Raw genomic sequence first — 20,969 nt, 5'->3', positions numbered from 1 at the left:
AGTGACCTGGCTCTTACAGGCCAAGACCTTCCACCTATTCTAAATAAACACACACACACACACACACAAGTGTACATGCACACATGGGGGTCAAACTTTAGCTTTCAGAAAGGACATAGTTATACAACTTACATAGTAAAGGAAAAATTAGAATTCATTTGTCAAAGTATGTGCATGTGTATATATATACACGCACGTACATACTACTCTACTACTAAAATAGTTACCTAATTACGCACTTGCTGACTCTCCAGGCCTTCTCAAATCAACAGAGTAGAACTTAATTTTGTGACTAGCAACAGCATCTAATTTGTCCTTATTTCATTTAAGGATTCAAATTAATTTTGGAGTTTTATTGCTGCCAATTTCCCATTCCTTTCCTCAGCATATTATTGTGCTTCTTACAAAGCAACATATTAGCATATTAGATAGTTCTGCTTATTTTGCGAGATGGGAGTACCAGGTGTTGGGGAAGTGAGAGAATTCTGCCCCCCTCCCCACTCCTCGTCAGCTTTTCCTTAAGGTTCTTATGGCTGGTCAAATAATTAAAAAAGCAGGTCAGCAGGAGAAAATCAAACAAAGTTTAATAGCATGTACACGTGGGAGAAATTCAGGAGAAACTGAGTAACTCAGCCAAGTGGCTGGGGCTGCCTGTTTAAGTATCTTCAGCTACAGACCAGGAGGACTTTGGGGTAGTGATTTGGGGCTTCAAAGAGGAGGAAGGCAACCCACGTGGAGATGGAAAAGCAAACGTTTGGTAAATAGAACTTTGATAAGAGTGGGCTTAGCAAGGATCCTCCCAGTCTACGGAAACCCAAAGTTATCTATGGTGATGACCTGTCCTGGGGACAGGTCTTTATTTTAAACTTCTTTTAGGCAGTTAGAGGGGAAAGGTTGAATGTTCTTGCTTAGTCTGCAGTCTTTATTGTCTTCGGCTCGAAATAATCTGCATAACAGAGTGGTGCATCTTGGGGCGGCCTGCCCTGGACCCCATCCCAGGCATCCTTATCCTGGATTTGTACAGAGAATCATGTTGCTGACTTTGTATTCAGCTTACCTACTCTCTTTAAAACCATCAGCTTGACTCTTTCAGTTCAGTAAAATGGTGGTTTATGGGTATTCAATGAAGTAAAGAAAATTTACTGTGTTTTAGGACATAACTTCTTGACTTAGACCCCAGCAAATGAGAGTCTGAGGTAGAGTGCAGTTCAGAATACCAGAGGATGCTGCATTAGTGGAAATTGTAGAGGTCCTATAGCACAACGCCCTCATTAAAACTCAGATTCTAAGACGGTAATAAGCTCACACAGCTGGTTAGTAGATAGCTGGGACTTTAAAGTCACCCCCAGACTAGGCTAAGCATTAAAAATATTTAAGAACCAGTAAGAAATTGGCAATTACAGAGTCTGGAAGCCACAGATGCCTGGTACCAATGTGTGCCATCCAGGTGTCATCCATGACCAGTATGGATACCCTTTTCACATCTCAGAACCACTCCCCCCCCCTTCCCCCAGGAGGCATCCTAGAGCTACAGCAGCAGATCTGAGTTGTTTGCTATCATTCAGTTCCTATGGTGCTAGAGAACTTTAAGTCTTGACCAGTTTTCCCTGGATGTTAAAAGGATAACTAAAGAGATTATGGATTTCACCTACAGTATCTGAGTAAATTGCTTCAAGGCATTTCTTTTGCTTTAGTTAGACTGTCTTTTGTTCAGTCCGCCTCCCTGGTGTTGAACTACGATTTCCTATATTTGGTCCAGTTCTTCCTCCGGACCAACTCCCACGTCATTTTATAAAAGAAGGATCCAAGGCACAAAAATCCCTGTGGGTTAACAGCACCCATGTAGCAGAACCCTGATGTCAGGATCCCCAGCTTATTCTTTTCAGTGCCCACATTTTTCTTTCTGAGGCTACTTAATAAAATATTATTTGGTTTAGCACAAAGAACAAAAGTAAACAGCTTGAGATTCTCCCTCCTCTCTTTTCAATGTTTCATTTCCATTTTTGTATACTTCCCCCAAAAAAGTTTTTCTTTGGAAAACATAAACTTAATACCCATGTCAAGTGCCCATTTAGCACTTTGCTCTCCCAGCTCTGCTGGGCTAATGAAGGATAATTACTGTCACCCACAGACCAGTAGCTTCAATGCCAGCCAGCCATCAGGCTGATGCCTCCCCCAGAATGACAACTTCCTTCTCTCAAGAGTTTCCCCAGGGAATCTATAGTAGCACTTGAAAAGCAAATAATTAAGAGCAATAAATACCAAAATCCCCTAGAGAAATATAAATTATTCGTAATTGTAACTGCAGGCTGGCTGGAGGAGGGGTGCTTTCATTATGTGCTGGAATTTTCTGAATCTGCTCAAACGTGTTTAAAATTTTTGGTTTAAAAGACTGTTATTTCCTCAAACCAAATAGAGCTACTCTTCAATGGTTTCTTAAAAGGCCAAAGCATCAAATTCGGTGTTGCTTTGATCACTTGCTCTTTTTCATAGTATTAGTTCTCGAAATGTTTGTATCGTACTACGCTGCTCAGATCCTACGTCACCAGTGGTCGTTCTTCGGGCTCAGCAACACGTCTTAGAGTTTGGAAGAATAGTGTGGTTCAGAGGAATGAAGTAAATGGCGTACCTCAGAGATCTGGATTACAAGCCAATCACATGTTGAATGCCCTTTAGCAGGTAGCAATCGGCTGAACTCCAGTTCCACCGTTTATAATTCTGGAAGTAATCCATCCTTTATCACTGGGCATTGTGAGACTCAGATGATGTGTATAAAAGTATTTTTAAACAACACAATACTAAACCGGTAGTTACATGAATTGTATCATTACTTCTTCTGCTTGTACCTATCATGTTCCACAAATGCCACCACATCACTTTTGGAACTTAATGTTTCTCGTCTTTGAGATCCTCTTGAGAAGTTTCCTCAGTGATTCCTGGTAGTTTAAGAGTCTCTGTTTGAGGAGTTTATATATATATATATCTTCTCTCTTCTGACGGGACAGTGGCCTGGATTTGGAATGCAGGAAATGCATAAGCTTGCAAGACTTGAGAGGACAGTCAGCAAGAAAGAATAAGGCTGGTTTCCCTGCGGCTCTTGGTGTAGACTCTACAACTCAAACTTTAGACGCCTTTCTACAACTCAAACTTTAGACGCCTTTCTCAGTACGTCCTGGGGACTGACCCCTCAGGCAGTCATTCTAGCCTGTGCTTGAAATGTTGCTCCTCTTCCTCTGTTGCATTATTTGGGGCTTATGTTAGCTTTACTGATCTAGTTACCATGCAAAACAAGTCCTCTTTTACAAATTGGTCCTTTAACTGTAGTTAGACTTGGATACATTTTACTTTCCCCCTTGCATACCTTGAGTCTGACCTTCAAGCTCTCAAGGTGTTATTTCCCCTTCATACCTGTACGACTTATCTTCTAATATCTGTGTTTTATTTATTTAAATTCTTTCTTTCTTTTCTTGTTAATGAACCTTTTAAAATTTTATTTCATTTTATTTCTCCCATGACTTTTGTTATATTAGTAGGATTGGATAGGACTTTTTCTATTTGAGGAACTATTTTCAGATCTCTCCAGCTCCTTATTGACTTTCTAAGCTAATCTGATCCTTGAAAACACAGAACGCCTGGTAAAACCCTTTTTCATTATCTTCATAGCTTCTGGGTCTGCAGTAACTTCATTAATCCAATTATATCCATTGAAAAATAGAGCATATTTTTATCATAAGGGCTTGAAAACCCTTTTATTATCTCTCTGGCAAAATCTACCACACTTCTACGAATCCAGGGTTTAGCTCTCTGAAAACTAAAGCCAAGGATAGAGATTCTGTCATTAAGAAATCTGGAGCTGGGGCTGGCCCAGTGACCCAGTGGTTAAGTTCTCGTGCTCCACTTCGGCGGGCTGCCCAGGGTTTTGCTGTTTTTGATCCCAGGGACGGACCTAGCACTGCTCATCAAACCATGCTGAGGTGGCGTCCCACATGCCACAACCAGAGGCACTCACAACTAGAATATACAACTATGTACTGGGGGGCTTTGGGGAGGAGAAAAAGAAAAAAAAAAACGATTGGCAACAGATGTTAGCTCAGGTGCCAATCTTTAAAAAAAGAAATCCAGAGTCAATTTGAAATAATATTGTAGAGAATAACTCAAGCTTATGAACATGCCACATTAATCCAAACTTAGCTCAGAGCCTCTCTAGTTTTCTCTTGGTCCAGAATGCAAAATGGAATTTAAGCAGCCAGTATAATGATGCCTGCTTAGACCTCACAGGTAAAACCGAAGCCTCAAACCCCATCAGAACTCTGTAAGACATGCAGAATTTAGATCCCTTGACATTTAAAGCTCCTGCCTATTGATCTGGCTGGAAAACGCTGTTGCTGCAGCAAATATTGTTGGGAGGGTTACTTAAGGACACCTCTGTTCCCATCTCCCTACAAAGGTTGAGCCTGCCCCTGAAATTTAGTTAGCTCGGAGCAGCAGAGCAGAACGTGTGCTCTCTGCAATTAGACACATTGCAGCAAGAGAGGGAAGAGGGAAGGGCTGGTGGGGGCACACTCAGATTCTGCTTTCAAACTCTCTAATCATCAGAAAAGTCCAGTCTCCTGCCCTTGGTAGGACAGAGTAAAGGACAGTAAGGGAAACCTCTCTCTTCATGGAAACCAGAGGTGGGTAATAAGGACTCCTCCAACTTTGATCATGAATTAATATAGGACTCAACCCCAACTATTCAGTGATTTTCTCTAGGGACAGAGGAGGCAGAGAATTGGTTTCAGAAAAGATTTTTACTTTCTTAGGAACCACGGATCCAGGAAGAGGTTGGTTTTAGCTGCTGTATCTTGGTTGTGAGATTTATGAGATACAAAATTAAATACCAGTTGATGGCTGTATTACCATAATAATCAATACGAAGGTGATCCTCAAGGGCGACTTAACAGTAACAAAGCCGTTTGAAATTCGGAGTGCTGTGAGGTAAATAGTAATGATTATTTTCATTGTTATGAATTATTTATGACTTTTGAAATAATATTATAAATTTAATGATTGCAATAATGGGATATAATGTAAGAATTTAAAGATGGTAATTCTTGTAATATTTAATTTGAAAATTATTTTATATTAATAAGTCAACAAGGATAGAGATTAGAGTGTATGGCAGTCTGTACTTATAAGACGATGGAAAATTACTGCTGAAGAAGTTAAACAGAATTGTGATCCCAAGAATATCTCCTCATAGGTGTAGGGGAGGAGGACATTTCCTCTCCCCAAATGGGGGTTCGTCTGGCCGGAGAACGAATTAAACTCACAGGAGACAGAATAGCAAGAGAAAATTAAACAAAGCTTTATGAGGAACCATGGCCCGGGGCCTTTCTTCCCGAAGGAAGAAAGGGCACTGAAGAAGCGGGGTGCACAGAGTGGTTATGTACCCCCAAACAGGGTGTTTCACATGTGATTGAAATGTCCCTCCCACAATAGTCACAAGATTGCCCTGTCGGCACAGCGCTTGATGGACACAGCAGGTAATAGTCTGCTGTCTCAGTGGGCATAGCAAGAGGCAAGTCGATTGTCTGGAGCTGGGCTGTCACAGGTGAGCACAGCAATCAGTTCCTAGCCTAAGGAAAGATGCTTAATCCTTAAAGAAATGCCAACATTGGGAGGGGGAGGGAAGTCAGTTACAGGAGGTTACCAGACAAGCACAATAAAATGCAGATTTAAGTCCTTGCCTTTGGTATTGATTAAGAGTTTCTAGAAGGAAGGTCATCTCCTTTCTTCTTCCTGGTACAGAGAGGGAAGCACCTTTTACAGATAGAGATTTACCTTACAAATGTAAATGTGTCCTAAGGAAGGGCAAGTTCCATTCCTCAGAGCCTCCTTCCCTGTCCCAGTTTATCAAAAGCAATCAGCCTCAAATAATCCTGATGCCAAAGAGACATAGCTTGGGGTGGCCAATTTCAGGTCCCCCCATAGGCTTTTGTGAGTTACTAAATCTCCCGAGAACTATAAAACATTAATTGTGACAGATCCTTGGCCAAACAACACCAACTGATAACCTCAGGAGATTCTATGAAAGCTCAGACGGTAAAACATCATCATGGACACAGATCTTCAAGAAGCCACTCTTGGGTTCTGCATAAACGGAACCCTGCAAAGGCATTCCACCAAAACCGCAGTGTTTCTCATTCTCTTTTTACTGGGTCTGGTCTCTTGGGTAAGGTCTCTAGCCAGTGCTAACTCTGGTGATTCACAACTGAGCCATGTGCCTGTCTGTAGTTGGTGATGAAATGTTGTGACAATAGTATTAAAAATAGGAATTTCGTGTCACCCTGCAAAGATGTTAAATTGTTTAATTTGACAGAGTGTCTTCTTGACAGGCAACTGTCAGTGCTTTCGGAACTCTATCTCTGAGGATTTATCAGAGCAACATAGGGAAAGCAGAAATACTTCTTATCTGAGTATCACATTTTCTCAAGTGGAGCCTTTCTTATTAGAATAGAATAGAATCCTTATAGTCAAGATGCTCTGAGAAGTTAAAATTTGTGTTGGCTACAAGAAAGGGGTGTTATGTGTGGCAGGGGCCTCAGGACACACGGTTTGTGATGTGAAGTTCTGTAGCTGTGTGCTGCCCTGGTTTAAGTGTAGCTTGGGATTAGCCCAATGTAGTTTGTTCCACAAAAAAATAACTTTCTCCAAGCCCTGTATATCCCTTGCCTTCTCTCTTGTTATTTAATTCTACAAATTCCTAAAAAGAATGCACTTTCAAGGGCTAAGGAAGAAAACTTAACATTCCTTTTGATACTTACTTAAAACTATATATATAAACAATACATTCTCAGCTAAAGATCTACAGTGTTAAACAATATTCTTCCTTCAGTGAAGAGAAGCAGCCAATTCCGAATGCCTGGCATTGTGTCCTTTTCTGCAAGTACAAGTTCATCCAGGAAAAGACTTACTTTTTTTCAAATAAGAACTTAAATTTTGAGGAGCTTGGGGAATGGATGAAAATGGAAACTATGTGTAGGGAGAAGATGTTATTACTTGATAACGTCCTTCCTTTCTAGTCATTTAATATAGCCCAAATTTGCATATCAGACTACTCTCCTTTTCCAGCACATAGTAGATAGTTTAAAAATAGTGTCAAATTGAGACAGGAATGTTATAGAACAAGGGAAAAAAGAGAAGGGAAAAAAAAGAAAAGTACCGTTTCACTGCTTTCCTTACTCTAGAGTATCTACTTATCCATCCACCTTTCTATTTTTGAACAAATCAAGCATTTGGGTCTTCAGCAGCAGTTGACAACTGAAGATTTCCTGGCAGACTTCTGCCTCCAACCCTTCACCACACAGTGACAGGCGTTCCCCCGCTCGTCCCTCCCACTCTGTCTCCTACTGCCAGGCTAGGATTGCCCTTTCCACCTTCTCCCACCTCCAGCACCCCTCTCAGGAGAACATACAGCCCAGGGGCTCTGGGGGCTCCCTGGGAGCTCAGGCTTCTTGCCCAAGTGATCTCCAGTCCCAGCAGGTCTCCCAGAGTAGCTACAAAATGGATTAAATAGGCTTTTGATGTCTCGTCTAGGAAGCTATGTACCAGTTATAGCCTTTGAGTGCTGAGAAACGCTTAGAACAGAATGCTTTCATACGGAGGCATCATTTGCACCTACAGCAGTTGTGGACCTTGCCTTAGGGAAGAGGCCTATAGATGATCTAGGAAGGAATCAACTAAGTCAAGGAAAAAACGTGTCTTAAAGTTCTTATGTATGACTATTAAGACATAATAAAGTAAACTAGAGATGAGCAGAAATACTTTGAAATCCCCACTCCCCAGTGACTTTCAGATATTTGATGCTAGGCTAAGGTAAAATAGCATGAATGCCAAGATAGCTGCATTTAGACTTCCCCCTTTTTTGGAAAAAAAAATATATTTTTCTAGTCATTTAGCTTTTCACTATCTTTGTTCCTCATCTGTAAGTCTTTAATCATTCTGAAAGAAATGCAACCTCCCTTTAGTATAAAAACATTAAGCAACTTTGGGTCTGATGTAGTGTGATGCCAATTTTAATTTTACAAATTGCTGCTTATCATCAATTAAAAAAAGATGAGACCTTCAGGAAATGCACACCCCATGCCCCCAATCCCGTTGTACGTAATTTGTTCTGTGTGAGCTTGGGTCAAACACGCAAATGTGATGTTTGAGACATCACAGTGCTTTTTCCCATGGATTTTCTTAATGTCCCCAGCGCCAACTCTTTGTCTTTTTGAGGTCAACCTAGAAGGCAACACAAGCCATACAGATTACTGGGATAAAAATTCCGGCTTCCCAACGTTAGGAGCCTCATGACTTTTTTCATCAATTTCTTTGACATTTTTTGTTATGATTTTGGAGTCCCAGAGATCCTTGTCTCTGTCTCCAATCGTGTCAATAGTTTCATCAATCTCTTAATGATTGTGTTTACTTGTATTGAGTTGTATGATATGTATCTGATGCTACTGACCGCCACCACCTCCTTCTTGAATTCCTCCTTTCTTGGTTCTGCTCCTGGAGTGGCCAGGCCAGCTCCTTGCCCTCTGTTCCCTTGAGTGTAAGCAGAGTAAGTGACAATACAGTATGACTCCAGGTACACCAGAATATATCCCTGCGAGCCACCTTCTTAGATTTCTCTTCCTAGATTCATTCTCTTGGCTTAGTCAACCACTCTAGAGGAGCTCTTTACTTAGACTTAAGAGATAGACAGCAGCACAGGTGTGAAATCTAAGAAGCATATGGCAAGGTAGCAAAAGCTTGACATCACTGGCATAAAGCCCTCTACATTCTTATTTCATCCTTCCCCTAAATACACACAAACCTCTTGTGAGCATCACTGCCTCCTGCTGTCGCCTCTACTTCCATGAGACATGATGCTTCCTCTTCGGTCTGTGCCCAACCCAAGGTAAATAAATACTCTGCTTTTGAAAGGATTCTAGCTCCTAATCTATGATCCACTTTCAGGTTCTATTCTATGAGTTTCTCTCTCACTCAAAAAAATCAAAAGATTATGTAGAAGAGAGAGAAGGATCTTGATAAAAGTGTGCAAGATGATAAGTATTAATTGTGTTAAACCACCATCTTGAGACATCAAACAGCATGCGTGTTTCAGTTCTTTTCCTTAACTCACCCATCTCTGCCTCCCATTCAGACAGAAAGGCGTGGATAAGCATTTGTTCAAAGGAAAGTGTATTTTATTCATAATACTGCTACTGTACATCAATAATAGAACAGGAGATTCCATCCCTGGGCACTAAGAGTGAGGGAAAGGGAAGTGAGGCTGAAAAGGATTCGAAGCAATGCAAGGTGGTGGTTTACCATGCTGGCCACTGCTTCACGAGGAGTCATGAAAACACGCAGATGTTTCTGCCCAACCACACAAGATGGCTCCAGACAGGCTATGCCAAGAAGATATAACTTGAAACAGTCTGTCTAGAGAAAGGAAGCAGAGGTGGTGTACCCTTCAATTCTCATAGAGATTGTTTTCCCCCTCACTCTAGATGTGTGTGTCTTGCAAGCCATGGCGAATTCCTCCTGAGGTCTGCTATTTATTTGCTTGGATCTCTCCTGTCAAATATCTCCCATTGGTCCAGGTTTTCACCATGAGGAATTAACTCTCCCATACTTCCAGTTTGCAATATCTAGCCCTTTCCCTTTGGATTCCTCTCACAATGTTAGATCCCTCTCTGAAGTGTGCTATAGAGTTAAATATGAGTTTGGAGGTGGCCAGATCTGTAGCTACAAAACAGGCATCAAAGAATCTATCTTTTTTTGCTAGTAAAGACATTACATGTAGAGGAGCAACTGTAATTCAAAGTGCCAGCTAATTAAATTTGGAATAACTCATTGGTAGTCCTACATCTTCTGCACAGGTCAAACAAGTGGGTAAAATGAGGATGTGCTGACAATCACCTCCCCTCCACTCCATCTTCCCATATCTTTTCAATATAGGTATGGGGGAGGGGGAGGGGAGAGGAGACTGTAGGAGCTCCCATTTGACACTTCCTACCACAGTATCCTAAACTCCACGAGTCAAGGAGCTAAAACAGAAATTCTGCGAGCTGATGAGCATAATTATTTATTGAATACCCAGGAACTGGAGAAGTAACCACAGGATGGTTTGACAGACCCATTCTGTCTACTTTAGGATGCTTCTCATTTTACAGATGAGAAAATTGAATGAAATAACTTAAGCTCAAAAGCCAGTGGCAGTCAGGAAGTGAGCCCCTGTTAGTGTCTCTCAGGACAGTGCTATTAAAACCATCCCAAAGTGATTTCCAGAGTTTAAATAGCCATTCCTTCAGAATAGTTTATGGACTGTGTTGTATATCTGACTGTCTCAAAGCCTTTGCCCTGTCCCTGAGAAATAAACTTTCTTCACAGCTGTGGCTCTTAGAAACTAGAATGGTTCGGCACAGAATATCCCTATCATTTATTATGCACTTGAAAAACAACTTAACATTGTCACTGAAGTCATCTGTGATTTGTTTGGACTGCGCCACTGTAGTGCTTCTGAAGATAATGTGTTCTTCTTTGTCACTTCTCTGCTCTAACACGATCATTCCAGTCATCACAGGGGCAGCTGACCCCCATCTGCCTTTTCCTATGCTCTTGGTGCAATGACTATATCATCAGATTAGTTGAAGTCTTGAGTTTGATGGCACGTGTCAAAACTTAAATTAAGCCTGTTCCTAGAGTCGAATGTCATTTTAAGCCTGTGAAAATGCAACACACTCTGGTCTTTATCTTGGTATATTTTAGGCATTTTACAGAGCCTTTTTCTTTGCTGTTATTGGCCTGAATCATCTTTATAAATGCAATCAAATACTAGTATTTGTCCATAGGGTTCCAGATCTGCATCAAGTTTTCATTCCAATAAAACTACATCAACAAAGTGGATGAGAGGCTGAAAAGGCAAGAGCCACAACCACCAAGGTTCACATCGGGAGCAAAGAACGGTTCCTGAGGCATAAAGATGTCACAATGACGTAGTCTTGTCTCCATGTCTGGAGCTCCTGACTCCCAATCAAGCCCCAGAACCAAGAAACCCTGCCCCACCCCTGTGCATCTCTTCTCTGACCTAGAAGTTGGAGAATTGAGCTCAGTCTCTATTAAAGCCATACTCACCAGCAACTTGTATCCCAGGAATGAGTTAATGAAGATGCCAGAGAAATGAGAAGTTTGTTATTTTCTGTTCTCTTTATTTCCCCAAAAAAGTTGTATTCACTGTATGATCTTTTAAGTACCTTTAAGTGCCACATGTACACAAAGGATAGCAGTAGAAATATGAAGTGGAAGAGAGACCAGATAGTCAGGATTAGCAACTAGGCATAATTCCCATCAGGTACGCACTTACAGACAAAGAAAAACATCAATCTCTGAGTCCACAGTTTTGTGATAAACAATTTCATCCTCCTGCACGTTTATTTATGCTTTATGCTATTTCTCTCTTGTTACTCCCTCTGCAATCCTCCTGCCAATGGAAAAAGTTCCAAGAGTCAGCCCAGGCCAGTGCATCTCAAACTTTAATGTGCATGTAACTGACCTGGGGATCTTGTTAGAAAGCAGAATCTGATTTGTAATCCAGAGTGGGACCCAAGAGGCTGTACAAGCTGCCAGGTGATGCTGATGCTGCTGGTCGAGGGACCTCAGACCACTCCTTGAACAGCAAGGCAGAGGACAAGCTCCTGGAGCGAGGGAAGACACTTGACCCACTGCCGGATCCAGTTTCCCGCTCACTTCCCACGCCAGGCCCCAGCACCAACAAACAGCTAAGTTAGAATTGTTATCCCACCAGTCAAGGGGCAGACGTTGCTCGCCACCCTTTTTTTACCATGACCATGTCCCATGAACATAGCTGCCTATTGGGTCTGTCCAGCTGGCCATCAGGTCTTACCAATTCTGTCTCCGAAATCTCTCTCACGTGTCCCCTCCTTTGTCTCTACACTACATAACAGTTTCCTGTCTGGTCTTCCTACCTCTGGCCTTTCTTCCCTCTAATCCATCCTCTCCATTTCTACCAGAACAATAATCCAGAAACAGGATGCTCACTGCCTCAAAGAAAAAATCTAACCCCTACCCCCAGACCATACAAGCTCCCTTCACCTTCTGGCTGACGTTCAAACTTCCAGGCTGACATCACATCACTTCCTCACACAAATCCTGGGCTCCTGCCATAGAAAAGAGGTCAATGCTCCCAGAAGAAACCATGTTCTTTCACCTCCCTGCCTTGTACATGCTTATTTTATCTCTGGAAGGTTCTTCTTCTCCCCCATCCCTTCTCTTTATGTGAAACACTTTCTTCAAAACCCAGCTCAGATGTCATCTGCTGTCTAAACTCCCTTCTGCCCTCAGGCACAGGTTCTGTTCTCTCCTCTGTGTCTTCACCAGACCCTTTATGTTCTTGGAGCACACATCTCACGAAGTTTCATTAGAGTCCTTTACCTAGCTGTCTATCCTCACCAAAACTGGGGATTCCCTGAGATAGAAACTGTGTATTAGTCATCTTTTCCCACACTCATGTATAGAACAGTGCCTGAAACACAGTGGCTGTTAAGTAAATTTTTGCTGCATGAGCAGTTGGGGAGTAAAACCACTGTAGAAGTACCTGCCCAGTGCCAGTGGCTACAGGGAATCGTGCTGCCCTCCCACAGTGTTCCTCTCATAGCACTTGACCTGACCTCCAGTGTGGAAAGACCTCAGGTGCAGGAAGCAGAACGAGTATACAGCAGAGTGGGTGGGTCCCAAGAAGACCAAGTCTTTGCCTCAATATTTGGATTTCACTTGGAAATATCAGAGAGGGACAATTTTAAATATGTCATACAAAAAATTTTTAGGAGATTAAGCCTGGTAATAAAAAAAAAACCATATAAATAAGTATTAAAAGTCCAAAAGGGGGGCCGGCCTGGTGGCGCAGCGGTTAAGTTCGCACGTTCCGCTTCTCGGCGGCCCGGGGTCCGCTGGTTCGGATCCCGGGTGCGGACATGGCACTGCTTGGCAGCCATGCTGTGGTAGGCGTCCCACGTATAAACTAGAGGAAGATGGGCACGGATGTTAGCTCAGAGCCAGGCTTCCTCAGCAAAAAGAGGAGGACTGGCAGTAGTTAGCTGAGGGCTAATCTTCCTCCAAAAAAACAAAACAAAACAAACAAACAAACAAACAAAAAATTCAAAAGGTAAAGATTTATTTCTTCTTTTTTTCACTAAGCATGATATTTAAAATATTCACGTGGCACGTGTGGGAGGCATTTCACAGGACTAGTTTATGACTAATGATTATGCTGTCCTCTAGGAAAGGCATGATGCATGTGGAGTGGGTTCAGGCTCCTATGAAACCCTCATTTATCAGCTGGATCTCAACTCCCACCATCCTGATGGAGCCTCCTCCTATCTTTGGGCTCTGCAGACTGGAGCGTGTGCCGGGTGCACAACCACAGCTCGTTCCACAGCAGCTCTTCCATGATTCCTTGTGGAAGGGGCCTTTGCACTCAGGGTCCCGTGGAACTTGTGTTGGGGGAGAAAGTTTGTCAGGACTAGTCCTGGCACTTGCTTGGCTGTTCCCACTTGCCCCCCACATCCCATAATCCAAACAAAAAACACATTTTTGAAAACAGACAGCATTGATGTACAACTCTTCTCAATCCTATTCAATTGCTATTTTTTTTCTTTATACCAATCAAGTGATTAATGGGAATGGGAGACAATTTAAGGATGCTGTACCAAGTCTCTTCATTTTGCTAATGAAGACGCTGAGACCTAATGAAAAGGAGAGGCTGAGTGAGGTGACCCTAGATGATGACAGAGTTGGCACCACATTTCCTGAGTGCTGGGCCAGTTTGACCTCTAACAAATAGTCTCTGACTATTAATTGTAGTTTTTATTAAACTTCATGAACTTTAGAGTCAAAAGAAGTGAGTTCAAATCCCAGATCTACCAATGTCTAGTTATTCCTGCTAAGAGACTGTTTTGTATAATTACTACTCCCACGAGGTTATTGTGAGAAACAAATACGTTATGAATGAGGAGGTTCTTTATGAAGACCAAGACGTCACACAAACATTGGTTATTGCTACCTCTTTCTAACAATTTGTTTGCCAATTTTTTTGCATATGGAATTTAATAGAATTTTGTGTCACCCACAAAATTAAGACAAACTGATTTTAAAAGTACTCAAAACTTTAAAAGGACACGTGTGAACTATACAAGATGAAGGAATTTCTTTGAGCTGTAAATTTGCTTTTAGTATTTCTTTTTTGTATCTGGCTATGTCCCAGCACACCTGTTAATCAGTCTTGAGTGGGTCAAATTTGTTTTGAGAATTAGCCGGGATACTCCAGTCACTGGGCCTCATCATTTTATCCTGGGTCATCTTTTCCCTTTAGGATATCCAGTGCCAAGCAGAGACTAAGACTGTCTCAGTCATGACTCATGTGACGGCCCCAGCAGGTTTCTTGGAGGATTCAATAACTCAGCGGAAGTTCAAGCTCCAACTGTGATAATAATAGCACTTGCATAGACCCTACGACTAACAAAGCCGTCACCCATGCAGTCTGCAGAGGCTACGGACTTTTTTCCATTTAACATGGGAGGCTCACTGAGGTAAACTTTTGCAGGTGTCCTAGTGGCAGGTTCTGATCCTAAATGCAGTCTGTTTCCCACCTCAGCACACTATCCCCTCTGGCTATTCCTAAGGTGAAAGAGAGTCTTCATATCTTCCAGAAGCAGTACCCAGTGTGTGGGTACAAATAAGGCTGGGGAGAGGGACCGTCATTCTGAGACTTCTTGAGTCCTTATGTTTGGGGAAAATCCTTATATGGTGTATTTCTTTTTGTGGGCTGTTAGCATCGATGGTGAAGCTCAGCAACAGTCAAATAAAAGGCCTTACGGTCTTTTAAAAAGCTGTGGAGGGACGCAAAGAGCATTCTGCCTGTGAATGCCTATGAATCCCACTCTATTCACCAGATGTGGGTGGAAAGAACTGTGAGATTTAGATGCGTTTAGTGGTAATTCTTGCCAGCTGCTGCCCAGATGGGGCTAAGATCCAATCTCCAGTAACATCTTTGCTTTCCTGTTTCATTGCACCCACATACCCCAGGGTCTGCACAGCAAAAGTGTTCATGATCTTTTATTGCTTAAACATTTGGTGCAAAGAGAATTTTTTCCCTGGGATACTTGAAAACTCTCGAAAGAGGATTTGTCTGACCTTAAGCATTTAGAACTCAAGTGCAACAATAAAAGCATGACAAGTTGACAGGATGTCAGGAAATACCTCGACTCAGACACTGCACCTCACAGCCCCCTGGTTCTTACAGCTGCCGGCACTTGCCATTTCTTCTTCCAGGGTGCTTTCCTTCTGGGGTCCTCACAGAAACCACACAAGAACCAGAAAACGGACTAGGGAGACTCACTGAGGATTACACCCCCTTTAGGCCAGTTAAACTATGGGTTGCCTTATTTACCCCTTTCCCTCTATGTCATCACTTTCAGCATAAGTGGTTGGCTAATGCAGGGAAATAACAGGAGTAAGAAAAAACATGGTAGAGATCCTTGGTATTTGTGTTTCTTAGGATGCCATTGCCTTCTTTCTGTATTTGAAGGAAGTTCTGGTTACAATGGAGACCATGACTTAGCAGGACTGTCATCACCTCCACTTAATCACAGATGTAACATGTTTACCTTGTACTTGCTTGGAGTCTCACTGAGCTCTCAGGCACCCTATAATCACGGGTATCCTCTATTGAGAGCATCCTGTACTCATGGGCTCATGTACCCTATGCTCATGGGCTATCCTGGGCTCATGTACCCTGTGCTCATGGGGTATCCTGTGCTCATAGAATCCTACATCCATGGGCACTCTGTGGTCATTGTATCCTGTGGTCATGGAGTACCCTGTGCTCCTGGGCATCCTGTGCTCATGGGACTCCTGTGTTTATGGCCACCTTCTGTTCATGGCTATCCTGTTTTCATGGAGCACCCAGTGTTCAAGGGCACTCTGTGCTCCTGGGGCATCCAATTATCATGGAGTACGCTGTGCTAACAGAACACCCTGTTTTCATGGACACCCTATGTTCACGGGGCATTTGTGCTCCTGGGGCATCATAAGTGTTATATGTGAATGAGGAGGGAAGTAACTGAGGACATGTGTATCACACATATCTCATCTTCCATGTTCATCCTCCATTGCCCCATTGTACTTCATTTAAAAACAAACATACAAAGATATGGTCATGCATCACTTAACAATGGGGATACATTCTGAGAAATGCATCATTAGGGATTTTGTCACTGTGCAAACATCATAGAGTATACTTACACAAACTTAGATGGTATAACCTACTACACACCTAGGTTATATGGTACTAATCTTATGGGACCACTGTTGTATATGTGGTCTGTGGTCGACCAAAACGTCATTATATGGTACGTGAATATACAATTATCAAGAATTTCAGGATGGCAACAGCAGAACATTCAACCAAGTATGGGGCTCTTTTGATCACAGGGTCCTCTTGAGCACTGTTCCTCATGGGATTGCACAAGTCATAGGCCCGTGAAGCCGGCATGGGGCCCAGCCTGCTGGATATTTGTCCTCCTGCTGGTCAACTTTCACTGTAACTAGTCATGGGATCCTCATGTTTTGACACCTTCTCTTACTGTCTTCCCAGTTTTAACGCATTTTATCATAGAACTCTGACATGTGTGGGTATCTCAGGACCCTCGCTCCAGTGCTTGCCTGATGTTCTCTGTCCTACCTCCTCTTGCAAACCTCCAGCTGGCCCCGACTACTGTTGGCAAGGGCAACAATAGCAATCAAAAGCAGGCAGCTCCCAGGGAGCCACTTGGCAAATGCATTCCTGAGTTTGAATATTCCAGTGTGCCACCTGTGGTGTAATTCCTGAAAACAGCTAAGATAAAATCTAATCACTGCCTCTGTAATGACTTACTAAGATAACACAAACAATGATTTTTAACATTTTCTAGCGCAATAGATGGTCTATGAAGCATCAGTGAGGCAAAGACAGGTTTAAATCTAGTAGTGCCCATAGCCATTATAAATGAGAAGAGCTCAAGTTTCAGCTCTGCCACTAATGATCCAAAGGGGTTAGCCTCCAAGAGGCTTGGTTTTTCTCCTTTATAAAACGGATCACTCACATCACAGAATTGTGAGTCTGTGTAGCAATGACTGTGAAGGTACTTTGCAAACTCTAAAATGCTACACAATTTGTAAGATCCTGTTATACTAATTGTAACATTAGTTTGGAAATACAAAGTAACTCTGTAATATTAAATTGAAAAGTGAGTACTCTACCCCCAAAAGTACGAGATTCAGAGAACATAGGAAGAAAGTCACCTCCTCTGATTCCTGTCTCCTCCCCCGCCTCTAATTTCCTTATGCTGAGACAGAGAGAGGGAAAAAGATACGGACATACGAGGTCAATGACAGCCAAGGAGATAGACACATCTAGACTCTTTCTTGTAATTTGGTTAATTAACACTGTGTCTTCTCTGCTCAATACTAAGCTCCACAAAGGTAGACATTTTGTCTTACTCTCTGCTGTATCCTTAGAGGCCGGCACGATGCTGAGCATGCAGTAAATGTGCAGTAATTGATTTTCGGATGAATGAAGGAGTCAGTAAAAGAATGACAGAATGAGTTCATGGCTGAGAGATGTGATGAGGAGAGAACAGAACAGAAGGCATTGAGTTGGTGCTATACTAAGCCAGTCCTCTGACTTCTAGTTCTTATCCCAACCACTGATTTATCCAGATGCCAACGCAAGAGTTTTTCAACCTCTTTTAGCCTTTCCCTTAACTCTCTGTTAGAGATTAAAATTACCACAATTCCCTTCTGCCACAACACAGAAAAGAATGAGATTTCAGAAGAATATGGTCCCCATACAAGTCTGGGGAATACTTTGGGATCAGTCCCCAGTATTCAGTATTCTTCGGGAATGTCTTGATGCCTAATCACGATAGTTTGGTGCATTCCTTACCACATGATGTGGTATTTTCTATAGGAGAAGCACCCCACAAGTGTAAACAGCCAGAACCATTAACCCAACATGACATGTGGGCTACATGTATTTTTTTTCCTACAACGCAATGAAAGTTCTTTTACAAGATGCCGATGTGCTAAAAATAGCACATCCATTCAGTTTACTGTTTTTTCTAATCAGGCTGAGAGAATTTGCCTTACGGTATTTGATAAAACATATCAACTCATTTGTTCTGCACAGATAAAATATTACTCAAAAAGCATAGTTGTGAGATAAAATTCTTTCCTTTCTGAACCGCTCATTTTTTTCTCCAAGGAAAGTCTTTCTAAAATCTTTCTTGTTTCTATTTTGTACTCTTTCTTTCCTCAATGAGTTAGCAGATTTTGACATAAATTTTTGTAGATGCTATATAAAAAGCTAAAAGTTTATTTTATTTTCATAAAAGTGAGTTTAGATACTCTGCCTTAAAAATGATAGATGAATGATTTACACAACACTGACTCAAAATTCTACAACAAAAAGGACTTGAGTACGCCTTCAGGCCTTCATGTAGCTGGTAGAATATAGGCTTCTGTTGGCATGTGAGTCTTGGTTCATCAAATGGTATAAGCAAGTAAATACAAAACTATTTTTTTAAAAAAGTTATTAACATAAAGCAGCAGGTCCTCATAAGTTGTAAAATCTGATATCCTAGTCATTGTGACATCTAAGTTCAGTGGGGTGAGTTTTCTGTTTTGCTATCCACATTCTTTTATTGTAATATGGTTAAGTTTGGTGAGCTCCACTTCAGCGGCCCAGGTTTGCAGGTTCAGATCCCGGGTGAGGTCCTGCACCCCTCATCACACCATGCTGTGGCGGCAACCCACATACAAAATAAAGATTGGCACAGATGTTAGCTCAGGGCCAATCTTCCTCACCAAAAAAAGAAAAGTCACCATAATTGCCAATGAGTATTATGTTACATTTCAAGGGAGTGGGGCCAAGATTGGACAGGACCACTACTTTGCAGATGGAAATTGAGTTTTCTTTGGTGGAATCATTAGTACTCTCGATCCATTACATGCCTATTTGGTTCTGCATCCCTTAGTTGTCCCTATTTTTCAAGATTCTTTTGGAAGGATAAGAGGTATTGATGCTTCCAGGAGAATTCACTTTTTCTCAGCAATCTTTCAGGATGGATCCAGGCACCAGTATTCAAAGGTGCTGTCAAGCTCGAGAACCACTTATCTAGAACAGTGTTTTTCAAACTTTAAAGTTCATATGAGTCATATGGGACCTTACTAAAATACAAATTCCAGTTCAGTAGGTCTGAGGTAGGGGTGTGGAATTTTCACTTTTAACAAGTTCCTGGGAAGTTCTGCTCGCCCACAGAACACACTTTGATAGCAAGAAATTAGCACAAAAGAAGCTAGCTCTGTTCAGCGATTAACAGTTCACACCTGCATTAATGAGTTAACTGCCTAAAGTGACATAGAGAAACTCAAGCACAGTCATAAAAGAGAGACAAGGATGTTGAAGATATTTGACCTCTTGTCCTGTTATGAGCAGTTGCAGGCACTAGAGCTAGCTGGCCAGCTGAAGACAGGACATTGTGGAAATGATAGCCAGTTTTAGAGAGTTGAAGAACCATTATATAGAACCAAGATTAGGTTTGTTTATTCCTCCCCTAGGGATAGACCTAAAAGCAATGAGTAGAAGCTATAGGAAAATGGGTTTTGGATCAATAAGCAGGAGAGTATAATAGCCAGAGCTCACCAAAGGTTGAATAGACTGCCTTGGGAAGAAATGAGTATCCACAACAGGAGGTGTACAACCTCAGAATTGGTGGTGACTTTGTGAGGCTTCTACAGAAAGGAATCAAGCATGGGAAGGAAATGAATCACTCCAGACAACTTTTAACATACCTGCCAAAACTGGGTCTGTTTTCAACCCAGTGCCTGTTGCTTCTAACTAATGGCAGTCAAGTCTGAGATTAACAGTGGCTACAAGCCAGGGACCTCGTTCCCTGACTGTTTATATTCCTTCATGAAATTATAAATTTGGCTTACCTGAATATTAAGGCAGAGTAACACCTCCCCCCCTTTCCATCTATGTTTTCTCATTTTAAGTATGTGCTACGTCCCCTTTGAATTCAACTGGAAAATCTGCCATGACAGTATAGCTCTTTTGATGCCAACAATTAGAGTTTGTATTTTTGTTAGTCTAGGCATCTCCATTGGTCACATCCCATTTTGCCTTTCCCATTTGTCGATGCTAATTAAAGCATTCAATTCATAGGACTAATCTCCTCTAAGCTGTTCATCATTTTGAAGGATCTCCCTGATTCATTTTTTCTTGTTTATGTTTTTATCTGAGTGACACCTTGTAATTCCATATATCCAATCCTCTCAAGAAACAACAGAGCACCCAAAGAGGTGAAACGCTTGCTTAATAATCCTAATCAACATTTTAGGGTTATTTCTTTCTTTATGGATTCAAGTAAGAGTGGACAAACGAGTACAGCTTCTGACTATTTCACTTGAACCAGACAATTTCTGGTTGGTTATATATGATGGTTAGGAAGTAACATTTTCTTACCTATACAGAATTTTTCAGTAAGTACCAGATACTAAAACATTGGAGTCATGCAAACAAACTGGCAATTTAATCTAGCAGCCTAAGAATTTGGAATTAGTTTCTGGATGATTGAGCAGCACAGATCACTGAGGTCTGGGTGCATTCACAGCTTTCTCCTTGGTTTCCCATTCTAACATGGTGGGTAATCTAAAACTCAATGATGTTTTCACAATCAGCATTGTCCTTTATTTCAGTTTGCTCTGCTCTCACTTCTCAGAATTTTATGGGGCTATTTGAACCTCAGTTCTAATAAAGTTTTCATATGAAGTGATTTATATGCCAAGAACTTTTTACGTGTTTGACATGTGTTTTTCATGTGTTTGACAAAAATTTT

Source organism: Equus przewalskii, chromosome 9 (genome assembly GCF_037783145.1).
Source record: "Equus przewalskii isolate Varuska chromosome 9, EquPr2, whole genome shotgun sequence".
Taxonomy (NCBI): domain Eukaryota; kingdom Metazoa; phylum Chordata; class Mammalia; order Perissodactyla; family Equidae; genus Equus; species Equus przewalskii.
Note: the sequence above shows the minus strand (reverse complement) of the source record.